The sequence below is a fragment of the Pan troglodytes genome, chromosome 9 (assembly GCF_028858775.2).
Source record: "Pan troglodytes isolate AG18354 chromosome 9, NHGRI_mPanTro3-v2.0_pri, whole genome shotgun sequence".
Lineage (NCBI taxonomy): Eukaryota > Metazoa > Chordata > Mammalia > Primates > Hominidae > Pan > Pan troglodytes.
In genome coordinates, this window is record NC_072407.2 from 105,375,176 (window position 1) to 105,389,383 (window position 14,208).

Below are 14,208 nucleotides of genomic sequence, written 5' to 3' on the forward strand. Positions count from 1 at the left end.
TGGGAACCTTATCAATAGAAGTTCAAAACCTTCTCTTGAAAGTTCTATTATTAACAGAACATGGCTTCTGCAACTGCTAGTCTCAGTATCATTCAGGTTCTAGGGGAATCTGATTTAGCATAGTTTGGATCAATTATCTAATGAAGGTAATAGGGTAAGATAGAGCAGATACAGCCTTAGAGACTTAGAGATACAGGAGAAGAAATACAGAATGTTCAGCATCTTCATCTTACAGGGAGGCCAAGCAAAGCAGCTACCTATATACAGAACTTATTTTGCTCCTGGGCCATTGACAAGAGCCAAGGATGTGAGGGTCATCTTGGTACTGCGAAGCTGTAGCCTTAGTTTCCCACCAATCTTCTATTTCATGTCAGCTACAAAAGTCCAGTGCTTGTATACCAACACACAGCTCCCCAGGCTAAGTGGAGTCCCAAGGAACAGGGGTTTCATGACAAACTAGGAAGATAAAACATTCCACCCTTATCTTAACTACTTAGTTTCTAAGGAAATAGTACTATGAGAATATAGACGCCCATGTTGTTTACCCAGATTGTCCTGATTCAACCCAGACTTCATTTTACTTTTTACTCACTCGAATATAGCAAAAAATTATCCCAAATTTATCGTAATATGATCTAATTTCTACTAGTTTGTCTTGCCTTAGTATTCCAATTTTTATGAATACTTTTGGGATGAAACGAAGATAAAATTCTTCCTAAGGTTTTTTGGTTAACACTTATTTTCTTATTTGTATTTTAACTGTCAGTCTGTTTCACTGCTTATTTACTTGAGTACTTATTTTTTTAATTACCATTTTTTACTTAAAAGGGTTTCACAGTGCTTCAATCATTTTAACGTTTTATTTTTCAAATTATAAAGATGTATATGCAACTGAACTAATAGAATTTATATATTTAGAGATTTTTTTCATTCCAAGCCACATTTAAACACCCTTATTTGAAAGTAAATATTCAGATACTACAAAGTTTGATTTGACACCATGCCTGTCAATGTACTTAACAAAAAGTAGATTAGAAAACATTATTTATCATGCACAAATTCAGGGATATAAGAACTGATATTGCATCAGGTATTTGATGATTTGGGCTTTTAAGGACAGGCTAATGCCAAAGTTGTATAATCAATTTTGTACAAATATGAAGGCCAAAAATGAGTACATACATTCAAGGCAATGACCACAAGTTGTATCTATCTACTGCAAATTGTTGATGATACTTATGTACAGATGCTGTGTGTCAGTAGTTAGCAGTTTTTTTGTTTTTGTAACCTGCTGCAGTATACACACCACATGGCATTCTCAACCACATCAGCTAATACACTCTTTTCCTCAATTTTTCCACTGTTATAATTACTGTAGGGATGTTACATTAACCAAAATGTGAAAGTCAAAAGCAAGAGACTTTGGGTTTTGTTTTTGATGGTGAGGAGGGGGAGAGATAAATTTGATATGTTAGTTCGAATTGCCCATGCAATAATGTTTATTTGAGTTGCCATAAAATATCTATTTGGAAATGTCTAGTAGGAACATAGACTAAATAAACGTAGGACAGACTTCAGATGTAGATATGATAAAAAAGATTTGACAAAAAAGCAGTACATCTGTGACAGAGGAAGCTGTGGGAATTAGAGATTGATTGCTAGGAAGGATGAAACAGAAAAGAAAGATGCCTGAAGGTAGTATCCTGGGAAATATCTATGATTAACACATAGTTGAAGATGGGAAAATCTTTGAAAGAATTTTAGCAAGAGTGATCTGCATTCAGAAAACAAGACAAGCAGAAGAGCTTTAAAAGAGAGTCTTCAGGTGATGGGAGGGAGTGATGCTGGTTGTTCAGGGAGTGGAAGAGGAGGGCTAAGTTATAAGGAATCGGGCATTATTCAGTATTTCAAAATCTTTTCTAGAATCATCTCTGTAGAATGTTGGAGGATAGAAATCTAATTGCAGTAGTTTGGGGGGGAAAGTGGGTGAAAAAGTGATGCAAATGAATATAGGTGATTAATTTAGGAAGTTTGACACTGACCAGAACCTCTGTCTCTGCCAATAAAAGTTAAAGGCAAAATGTAAGTAATCTAATGTGAATACAAGATTCAGGGAGAAATTGTTATTACTGATGTTGGAAGAAACTGAAGCATGTTTTTTTCTGTACTCTCCTACAGGATTCTGAGTTATTCAAGGGTAGAGCATGTATTTTTCTTCTCCTTTTCTTTTTTTTGTTGTGGGGTGGTGTACCAGTACCTGTTTACTGATTGTACCCTTAGTGTTCTTGGTACTTTCTATTAATGAATATTGCTTTTGTTTTAAAGATGTATTTTACATTTAAAGCAACTATAAATATTGTTTGAGTTGATTGAAAAAATATCTTAAAATATTTTTGCTATTAGTGTTTTTGGCTATAGGTATTTCAGTATTTCTTTATATCTTTTCTAGAATTACTCTTGCCACTGCTTTTGCTTATTTAAATTCTTCGTTCAATACCCAGTCCAAAGCTTATCCTCTCCTGAAGTATTTGTATTGATCCTCTGGTATTTTTTACTTTTATTTATCTCAGCTATCCAACATTATTTGCCTCTAATATAATATTAGAATAGGTTTTGGAATGTAAAGGTGAATAAAAATAGTCCCTGTTTTGAAGGAATTCAGTTTAGTGGGGAGAGAAATGTGTAGAAAAAGTCCCACTGCCACGTAAGTGGTAAAATAGAAACATGTATTCTACTAAGTTTGTATCTTGTGAATTTATATCTGAATAAATATATGTACTTTTCATTTCATTGCTGAAGAAAAACTTTTTGCATGAATTAGATCATTTGTGTTATGTTTGTATGAATTTGTGCAATCAAGACAGTTTGAGTAAATGAGAAACACTTTAAAATTAAGCTAAATTAAGTTCTGAAGAAATCTTTAAAGCAGAAATTATACTTCTCTTATAACTTCAGACTTAGTAATGTTTGAAATTTTGCTTCTTTTAGATTAAAAACGTAATTGTAGTTTCTTCAGCTTTTTGTTTGGTTAAAACAGACTTGTTTCAGAAAATGAAAACTAAACAATAAATTTTTTAAATAACTAAAGCTCTAACCTATTTTCATTAATATATATCTTTATTTACCCAGATAGGACAATGTCTTCTATGTGTTATGTATATTAACTTTTGTCTCCCCAAATAAATAAAACAGTTAAAATAGCACTTAGTAAATAGTAGGTCCCTTTATGACAATGCTATTCTCTTCATCTCCTTCATGTCCCTCCTCCTCTTGTACTGAAACTGGCCGGTCACAGTACTTTTATCTTTCTAATTAAGCAGCATGTGGCACCAGCAGAGTCAGACACTGAGACAAAAACTATACTTCTTTCACTGGATTTCATACATTGGAATATTAGTAGTCTTTACTTGCTGGTGATCATACTTGGAGTGGAAGAAGGAAGGCAGTTGTAGTCAATAATAAGTAAACCTCAATGATTTAGAGAGCTTGAAAGAGCATTGTTTCTACTCTTTTGACAATAGAAGCCAGACAAACTGCAAATTTATAACTTTCTTTGAACCTCTCAGAGATGAAATTGCAGGGCAAAACTATGAAATCTAAGGAGATGCAGTTGCCTAAAAAGAAGTGACACAACACAAACATTTGCTTACCTGGGGCATATGGCATACCTAGGCACTGTTAAGAATTCAGCTAGAATTCTTAATAGTTAATAAATAGTTAAAAAATAAATTCTTAATAGTTAATAAATTGGTCAAGGCCAAGTGTAGGCTGCTAGCCTGTAAGGGCAACTGATATAGGTGTTCTTACCCCCTTACAGGCTTTTTCTCCATGGCTCTTACCTGATGAGAGTACTCAGGAGCTTTTTTTGTGCCAGAAACCTTGGGGAGAGAAACACAGCTATTTTGTGGGGAGGGGTCCATAAAACTCTGCCCCTACCCTAAGTAAAAGGAATCTGTAGACCCCTGCTTTATATAAAAGTTATCTTCAGAGGAATTTGAAACCTGCACTGCAAAAATCACCCTCAAATCCAGCCCAACTCCTCATTTAACACAAATCCCTAAAGGCCTATCAGAAAGAAAGTTATATGCATTTGTAAGCTTTAAAACTTCCTTAGTCTTTACTGCTGTGGACAAAATGTTCAGCTTTCAAGAAAACATTACAAAGTATATGAAAATGCAAGAAAAGTTACCACTCCAAGAGACAGAACAATCCAGAGAACCAGAATAAGATAAGACACAGATGTTGGAACTACCTAACAGAAAATTTAAAATAGTTACAATTTTTATGTTAAAAGTTCTGATGAGGCCAGGCGCAGTGGCTCACGCCTGTAATCCCAGCACTTGGGGAGGCTGAGGTGGGCAGATCACAAGGTCAGGAGATGGAGACCATCCTGGCTAACACGGTGAAAGCCGGCTCTACTAAAAATACAAAAAATTAGCCAGGCGTGGTGGCACGTGCCTGTAGTCGCAGCTACTCGGGAAGGTGAGGCCGGAGAATTGCTTGAACCCGGGAGGCAGAGCTTGCAGTGAGCCGAGATCGTGCCACTGCACTCCAGCCTTCCAGCCTGGGTGACAAAGCGAGACTCTATCTCAAAAAAAAAAAGTTCTGATGAAAAAGCATAATATGCAAGATTAGATGTTTAATTTTAGCAGAGATATGGAAACTATAAGAATTAATAAAATGAAAGTGCTAGAAATAAAAAGCAAAGTAACAGAGATGAAGAGTGTCTTCAACAAGTTTATAGACTTGATATAACCAAGGAAAGAATCAGTGCAATTGAAGATAGAGCAATAGAAGTTACCCAAACTGAAACATAAGGAGAAAAAAAGTGGAAAAAAAAAATAGAACAAAGCATCCAGGAATTGGGAGACAAAATCAAACAATCTAACCATTGTATAATTAGTACTCACAAATCCACAAAGCTTAAAGGACACCATGCTGGATAAATTTCCACCACCTCACCCTCTCTTAAAAAACAAACACACACAGGCATAAAATATTAAAACTGAAAAAGACTGAAATACTGACGCTAGCAGCAGGGTAGAGAAAGTATTGTGGGGGAAACACACACCACATACAAGAAACAAATATTAGAGCAGCTTTTTCCTCAGAAGCCATTCAAGTCAGAAGATAATGGAATCATGGTAACTTTAAAGTGCCAAATGAAAAAACTGGAAACCACAAATTCTAACTCAGCAAAATAACTTTCAAAATGAAGTCAAGTCTTTCTTGGCTGGGCACAGTGGCTCACGCCTGCTATTCCAGCACTTTGGGAGGGCACGGCGGTCAGATCACTTGAGGTCAGGAGTTCGAGACCCCCCTGGCCAACATGGTGAAACCCTGTTTCTACCAAAAATATAAAAAATTAGCCAGGTGTGGTGGCACACACCTGTAATCGCAGCTACTCAGGAGGCTGAGGCAGGAGAATCGCTTGAACCTGGTAGGCAGAGGTTACAGTGAGCTGAGATCGTGCCACTGTACTCCAGCCCGGGCGACAGAGCAAGACTCCAACTCAAAAAAAAAAAATCTTTCTTAAATAAAACAGAATTTATTGCCAGCAGACTTACTCTATAAGATTGTTACAGGAAGTTCTTCAAACAGAAGAGCTATAATTACATATTAACACACATTTGAATGTTTACAAGCCAAATAACTTTCTGTTTATAATTTTAATACATAGCAATTATAAAAGTATTTCCATATTTTTGAATTCAAAGTTGAATTGTTATAAAATTGTGTGTGTAAAAAAAATAGAATTATTATGAGGTTTATGTGTTGTTTGTTTGTTTGTTTTTTGAGACGGAGTCTCACTCTGTTGCCCAGGCTGGAGTGCAGTGGCGCAATCTCAGCTCACTGCAATCTCCGCCTCCCGGGTTCATGCCATTCTCCTGCCTCAGCCTCCCGAGTAGCTGGGACTTACAGGTACCCACCACTTCGCCAGGCTAACTTTTTGTATTTTTAGTAGAGACAGGGGTTTCACCGTGTTAGCCAGGATGGTCTCGATCTCCTGACCTTGTGATCCTCCCACCTCAGCCTCCTTATGTGTTTTTGAAAAGGAGGCTTCTGAAAACCTTAAATGTGTCATTGAAACTCAGTTCTACTATACTGGCCTTCCCAACAGGAAAGCCTATATTCATGGGAAGGAGTGCATGCATGGTTGTGGATATGGGTGCACATGACTGTTTTTTAATGGGATATGGATTTGGTGGATTTTACCAATAAGTTGTTTCTAAGGATATATTCTAATTCTAATGTATCTTATCTGTCAAAAATCCAATAAATAGAAGAAAGTTAATAGAAAATTTTATCATAATCATTTAAGGACCATAGAAAATTAACTTTAATGTAGAAATTTCTTTTTCTCTTTTAGTGGAAATTAGATGTTGAAAACATCTGTAATAAGTTCAACTCTAGGAGGTTTCTTTTATTCAGTAATATCATGGTTTTATTTAGCTGTTTTATCTCTTTCTTTTAAACTCTTATTTTTACTTTAAATGTTTGCATTTGTTAATAATGATTCAGTGATGGCATATTCTCTAGGCTAAGAACACTTGCAGCATGTTGCCTGGAAAGAAATGGTGTAAAATGTTATTTTTGAACAAAAGTCAGAAAAATATGGGCCAACTTTACCTTTGAAAATATCCTTACTAATTTAATGATTTGAATGAAATCGAGCTACAATAAAATCTTAATTTAAAATTTTTCCATCTCTGTTAATTCCTGAGGCAAACACAATAATCTATTCTAGTCTCTTCACCAGGTAGCTGTGTGACTAGTAAAACATTGAGGATTCTACTGGTAAAGAAAAAAAGCAAGCAAGGATGGTGGGGTAAATTTAGGTATTTCTAGCATGGATAGGGTAGAACAGAATTTGGCTACAAGGAATATCTGTTGTAAATCAATTATAAATTGTAAATCAATTGTAAATTGGATAAATCAGTTTGCAAATTATAAATATCAAATGTAAAATTTGGTTTCATTCTAACAATTCCATGTAATGAAGTTTTTTTAAATTACAAAAACCGTTTTTATTACCAAAAACAGTTTTAGTTGGCATTTTATTACTTTGTAAAATAAATTCAAAGTTCAGTATTGGTATCTAATATGTAACGTCAATATAAATAGCATATAAATACGTGTCTTAAATTTGAAGATTTTTATATACTCCAGCAATTGAACACATTAAGTACCCAAGAAATGCCCATTTAAATTTGAAAATGTTCTGGTAAGCAAATTTCTTAATAATTAAGGTAGAGAGGATTTTTGTTTCATGATAGAATTGGCTGCTTGTAGAACAAAGACCACAGTAGACTACTACAGTATGATAGTTTTGCAGAATACAAAGATTGCTGTGGAATAATCTTTCCACATGCTGCAGAGAGAAGGGTATTTTCTAGTAATCTTCTCTGCAACTTTCAGCTGTAAAATGAACCTTTTTAAACAAATAAAAAACACCAGAGAAACCAAGTGTTCCTTAATTATTCACCTTGAAGAATTTGGAACTATTTCTTCAGTTTAGCAAAATATATTGCCCATAATTACCATATGTATTAGGGCTTTCATGGATTAAAATACCATCTTTGGAAAATGACTTCAAGAGGTATTTTTCAATGTCCCTTATTTTGTCATGGCATTACTTTGATTTAGCATCCAATAGTGCATTTTAAAAGCATCTATCAGCATTTTAAAATTTGTTTCTGTAGGTCAGTGTTGACATTTCCCTTTGAAAAAAAGAAGAAATGAGGGAATGGGAGGAATAGGCAACATGCAAGTTGATAGAGTAATAAACATATATTTCTAACCTCTTTAATGACTATACAGTTCTTGGTCCCTTAAGTTTTTACATAACAGAGCTGCCTGCCCTGGTTTATATGGAATGTTTCAATCAGAAGCTTCTACTAGTTTCAAAAGTAGAAATATGGAAAAGTTAGAAGCTGTTAGAAATTTCTGATCTAGGAATGAAGGAGAAAAATAGGATGTTTGGTTGGGGGAAAACATAGCTTCTGGCCATGAGATTAGCAGAGAGGAGAAAAATATGCTTTTGAGAATTGTTTTTTTAAATGGGAACCTGTGCAAGGAATCTCTTTAAGTCTAAGTACAGTGATACAATTTTTATATTGCTAGAATTATATGAAATACCATTACTAACCCAGCCATCATTTATTACAAACCAAACTCTTCCAGATAGCTTCACTTAAATCTCTTTTAAAATTGTGATTTTATCTTTTCCCATATACAGTTCATTAGTTTTTAGTGTATATGTGGTGTTATCCTTTTAACCTGTGTTTATGATGATGATAATGATTTTTATACTTCTTGTGCTCCCTGTAATAGGTTTTATGGTAAACATTTTATGTGAATTATCTCACTTAACTCTCAGAATAAGAGAGGTTACTGTCAAACTCATTCTATACGTGAGGATATTGAGGCCCAGGGAGGTTTTTATTTTTCCCAAGATCACATCTTTAGAAAGTTACTAAACTAGAACTTAAATGTGTTACTGAATACTGGTTCATGCCTGTATGACACACTCAGAGAGCAAGGGTAAATAACTTGTGTTATGAGATTCAGTCGCTTTTCTCCATAAAGGTTTCACTTACCACATAACCTTCTTATATGGGGAAAGAAAAAAGATCTCTTGCTAGGCAAAAGTAATTGGCAAAGTATTCTTCTCTTGTTTTGTATTTTTTATGGCTACATAGTAGTTGTACATATTTATGGGGTACGTATAATATTTGTTAAAAGCATACACTGTGTAATGATCAAATCAGGAGAATTGCAGTATCCATCACCTCAAACATTTGTCACTTTTTTGCATTGAGAACATTCCAAATCCACTTCTCTAGTTATTTTGAAATAGACGATAAATTATTATTAACTATAGTTTCCCTGTTGTGCCACCAAACACTAGGTCTTATTACTACTATCTAACTGTATTTTTGTACCCATTAACCAACCCCTTTTTATCCTACCCTCCCTCCCAACCCCTATACACACCCTTCCTATCCTCTGGTAACTGTTATTCTACTCTCCTACCTCCATGAGATCAACTTTTTTAGCTCCCACGTATGAGTGAGAACATGCAGTGTTTGTCTTTCTGTACCTGGCTTATTTCACTTAATATAATGCCTTCTAGTACTATCCATGTTGTTGCAAGTGACAAGATTTTATTCTTTGTTATGGTGAAATAATATTCCATTGTTTATGTGTACCATAGTTTTTCTTTATCCATTCATCTGTTGATGGGCACTTAGGTCAATGCCATATCTTGACTATTGTGAATAGTGCTGTAATAAACACTGGAGTACAGATACCTTTCCAATATACTGATTTCCTTTTTTTTGGATATATACCCAGATTGCTGGACTGTTGGGAATAGGCCCCCAAATCTGGCCCCAAAACTGGCCATAAACAAAATCTCTGCAGCACTGTGATATGTTCGTGATGGCCGTGACGCCCACGCTGAAGGTCATGGGTTTACCAGAACGAGGGCAAGGAAAACCTGGCCCACCCAGGGCAGAAAATGGCTTAAAGGCATTCCTAAGCCACAAACAATAGGGTGAGGGATCTATGCCTTAAGGACATGTTTCTGCTGCAGATAACTAGTCAGAGCCTATCCCTTTATTTTGGCCCATCCCATTGTTCCCCTAAGAATACTTTTAGTTAATCTGAAATCTATAGAAACAATGCTTATCACTGGCTTGCTGTCAATAAATATGTGGGTAAATCTCTGTTCGAGGCTCTCAGCTCTGAAGGCTGTGAGACCCCCGATTTCCTACTCCACATGCCATATTTCTGTGTGTGTGTCTTTAATTCCTCTAGCACAGCTGGGTTAGGGTCTCCATGACCAAGCTGGTCTTGGCACTGGACAATATAGTATTTCTATTTTTGGTTTTTTGGGGAACATCCATACTGTTTTCCATAGTAGCTTACTAATTTACCTTCTAACTGTGTATGAATATTCTCCTTTCTCCACATCCTCCCCAGCATCCATTATTTTTTGTCTTTTTGATAAAAGCTATTTTAACTGGGGTGAGATGATTTCTCACTGTGGTTTTGATTTCTATTTCTCTGATGAGTAGTGATGTTGAGGATTGTTTTCTATACCCGTTGGTCATTTGCATGTCTTCTTTTGAGAAATGTCTGTTAAGATCTTTTGCCTGTTTTTTAATCCAATTATTTGTTACTTTGCTATTGAATTTTTGAATTGCTTATATATTCTTGTCATTAATCTCTTGTCAGTTGAATAGTGTGCATATATTTTCTCCTGTTCTTCAGATTGTCTCTTTGTTGATTGTTTTCTTTGCTGTACAGAAGCTTTTTAGCTTGACATGATCCCATTTGTCCATTTTTGCTTTGGTTTCTTGTGCTTTTGAAGTCTTATTCAAGAAATCTTTGTCCAGATTAGTGTCCTGAAGCATTTCCCCAATGTTTTCTTCTAGTAGTTTCACAGTTTCAGGTATTATATTTAAGTCTTTAATCCATTTTGATTTTTGTATATGTTGAGAGACAGCTGTCTAGTTTAATTCTTCTGCATAAGGTTATCCAGTTTTCCCAGCACCATTTGTAGACGACACTGTTCTTTCCTCAGTGTTTGTTCTTGGCACTTATTGAAGCTGAGTTGGTTGTAAATGTGTGGATTTATACCTGGGTTCCTTGTTCTCTTTAATTGCTCTATGTGTCTGTTTTTATGCCCCTACCATGGTATTTTGGTTACTATAGGCTTCTAGTATACTTTGGAGTCAGGAAGTATGATTCCTCTAGTTTTGTTCTTTTTGCTCATGATTGCTTTAGGTATTCTGGATCTTTTGTGGTTCCATATAAATGTTAGGAGTTTTTTTTCTATTTCTGTGAAGAATGTCATTGATATTTTGGTAGGGATTGCACTGAATGTGGGTGATGTGGTCATTTTTACAATAATTCTTTCAAGCCATGAACATAGGATATCTTTCCATGTTTTTGTGTACTCTTCAATTTCTCTGTGTATGTTCATATAGCCTCTTTTCAAGCTCACCAGTTCTTCTTCTGCTTGATCAGTTCTGCTGTTGAGACACTCATGTATTTTTCAGTTTGTCAATTGAATTTTTTAACCAGGAATTCTGTTTCATTTATTTTAAAAATTATATGAATCTCTTTCTTAAAGTTGTCTGATAGAATTCCTTCTCTGTGTTATCTTGAAGTTTGTTGAGCTTCATGAAGACAGCTGTTTTGAATTTCCTGTCTGAGGTCACATGTCTTCATCACTCCAGGATTGGTCACTGGCGCCCTATTTAGTCTGTTTGGTGAGGTCATGTTTTCCTAGTTGTTCTTGATGCTTATGGACATTCATCATTGTCTGGGCATTTAAGTGTTAGATATTTATTTCTGTCTTTGTGTTATGGTCTTGTTTGTACCTGTCCTTCTTGAGTGGACTTTGAAGATTTCAAATATAATTGAGTGTTGTTACCAAAGCCTGTAGCTACTACAGCCATTTTAGCATTACCAGGTGCTCTAACCCAGGTATGCTGTGACCCCTACAGACCCTTAGATATATAGCCTTGGTGGAGTTGGGCAAGGTAAGACAGAATTCCCTGAGTTCCCAGGCAGAGTCTCTTGCTCTTCCCACTCTTTCCCCCAAGTGGAAGGGGTCTTTATGCTTGGCTGCCTTGAGTTGGGGGAGGGGTGATACCTGCAGTCCTGTGGTCGGCACAGTTGACTGCGTTAGAACACCATGAAAGCCTGAGGCCTCCCAGATCAGTGCAGCTTCCACCAGGGGTCACCCAAGGCCCATGGCCACCACCATGTGGCTGCTGCTGATGTTTATTCAAGGCTGGAGGCCACATATCAAGTGGTGAGTTCTGCTGGGAGTCAGTTTATCCCACCAGGGTTGTAGATTCCCTTCTGGCCCTGGGTGGGTCAAGAAACACCATTCAAGAGCAAAGACCTGCAATTGAAGGCTTTAGGATTCTCCTTGTTTTTTGGGTTTTTGGATTTTACTGTGGCTGAGCTTGTATTCAGTTGCAAGACAAAGTCTTCTGTATTCTTTCCTCTCTTTCCCACAAGTGGAAGGAGTCTCTGCACTGTGTTGCCTGGAGTTGGGGGAGAGGCGATGCATGTACTCTTGTCATCGCTGGAGCCAGCGTCGTGCTGGATTGCATTCCAAGCCCAGTCTCTGATGCCAGTGCAGCACTGGGGCTTGCCCAAGTACTATAGTTGCTGTGGCCCAACTGCCACTCAAATTTATTAGAGGCCCAGGCCACTTTATTCCATAGATGCTGAAGTAGGCTGAGACCTGGCTTTCTCCTCCTGGTGATGGATGCTTTCCCTCTGGCCCGGGGATGGTCTGTTTGCCCCCTCTGTGAGCACTGGCAGAATTCTGCCCAGTGTTGTGTTCCACTGTGATAGGGCAGCACTGAGTTCCAATGCAGTATCCCACACTCACTTCACTCTTGCTCTTCCAAACACATAGATTCTCAGTGCTATGCCGCCTGGGTTTGAGGGAGGAATGTTGTAGGTAATGCAAGGTTACCTAGGTTATCCTTCCTACCCTTTTAAATGCCTCTCCCTTTGTTATTATGTTAAAGTTAGATACTGTGATTGCATACCTGATTTTTTTGTTTTTATAATAGTGTTTTCTTGTGTTGATAGTTGTTTAATTTGGTGTTCCTGCATGGGGGATGATTGCTGGAGGGTTCTATTTGGTCATCTTGCTTTGCCCTTGTCTAAAGTCAAATCTTAATTACAAACATGTATTTTTTTTTCTTTGCATTCTACAGATAGGGAAGCCTGAATGATAGATAAATATATTAATAAAAGATTTGCAGAATTAAGAAAATGTGACATTTCGACATTGAGAAAATCTTGACATTAAAATCAATATTTTACAGTTACGTCATCTGCCTATGAAGCCTTATCTTTAGCTTCTATCCTCAGTAATTCTTCACAGCAGTAAACTTTCTTTATTGCTAGACTAAACTATTTATGTGCAAGTAAAATATTGGGTAAAAATAATTAGGTAATTTGGTATTTAATGAAGTTGTTCATTTCTTCAGTATTATTCAAAGGCCTGTCACATTTTATGGTAAATATTGATTAAAAGACTAAGTAGAATTTGTGTTCGTTGCTCATCTTAATACCTTGGTACCTGGATATCTGAAACTCATGGTAGTATATTAAACTCTTGGATTCTGAGGCCGTGTTTTAGTACAGCTTTCGTAACTATTGTCTGGCCAGCAGTTTCAAAATGTAATAGCTGCATTGGCCATTGATGCTGGTGGAGGTGAGGTAGTTGCTAGAACAGTTGATTCACTCTGCCAAGAACAAACAAATAATGGCATAAAAAACAAATTATAGTTGTAAAGAAGTGAATATGACCATATGAATGGTTAAGAAAGCTTATAATAGTTACAAAGGTTAGAGATTTAAAACTCCAAGCAGAATTTGGGCATTAACTATATAAAATCAATGAGGAACACAAAGCTTTAACATGATTGGTGGAACCTTTTTTTAAAGCCAGAGTGATACAGTCAAAGAAGTGACAAGGCTGTCTACTTGATTATTTTGAAAGCTGCTGTGTCCCATAACTATGCTGTTAAATTTAACTGTAGCACCCAGCTGCTATCTGTATACTTCACTTCTTTATGGAATCGATTCATTCAAAATCTTGGCAGGAGATCCATAAGTGCTAAACTATTCAAATAATTCTCTTGCTTTCTATTTCTCTTTCCTAGAATTTGTTTCCATAAGATTGTAAAAGCAAAACTCAGATCACTTAACAGCTTTTTTTTCTTCCCCCCCTTTTAAAATTTAACAGTTATTAAATCCTCAGTTGCAGATTGAGATTATTTAAAGTAATCCTTAAACTGTCATAATTGCCTTTCCAGTTAAATTAAAATCTGGGCAATCTCTCTCAGTGTGGGTGGTTGGCCACTTAGTATTATCTGGGAAGTTAGTTTACAAGGTAGATTCCTAAGTTCTATCCCAGGTCTGTAAAATTAGACTATCTCAAAGTGGGGCTCTGGAATCTATATTTTTTTACAAACTTTTGGGGCAATTCTTAGGCACCCTTAATTTTGGGAGTATCTGTACTTAGAAGAAACTGTAAAGAATTGCTAATTTTGGTATCCTAAATGTCATCAAATCTGTATATCTGATTCTTTTCTAAAATCTGGCCCAAATAGAGTCACATTTCTCATTTGACTATAGGTTCAGAATTTAACAAACTTAGTA

At 36.2% G+C, this 14,208-nt stretch overlaps 1 protein-coding gene across 3 annotated transcripts in view; it reads left to right on the plus strand.

The window, feature by feature from the left end:
• The window catches only part of DYNC2H1 (dynein cytoplasmic 2 heavy chain 1), a 374,133-nt gene that overhangs the window by 218,852 nt on the left and 141,073 nt on the right, over window positions 1-14,208 (plus strand). The gene's annotated exons all lie outside the window — the stretch shown is intronic.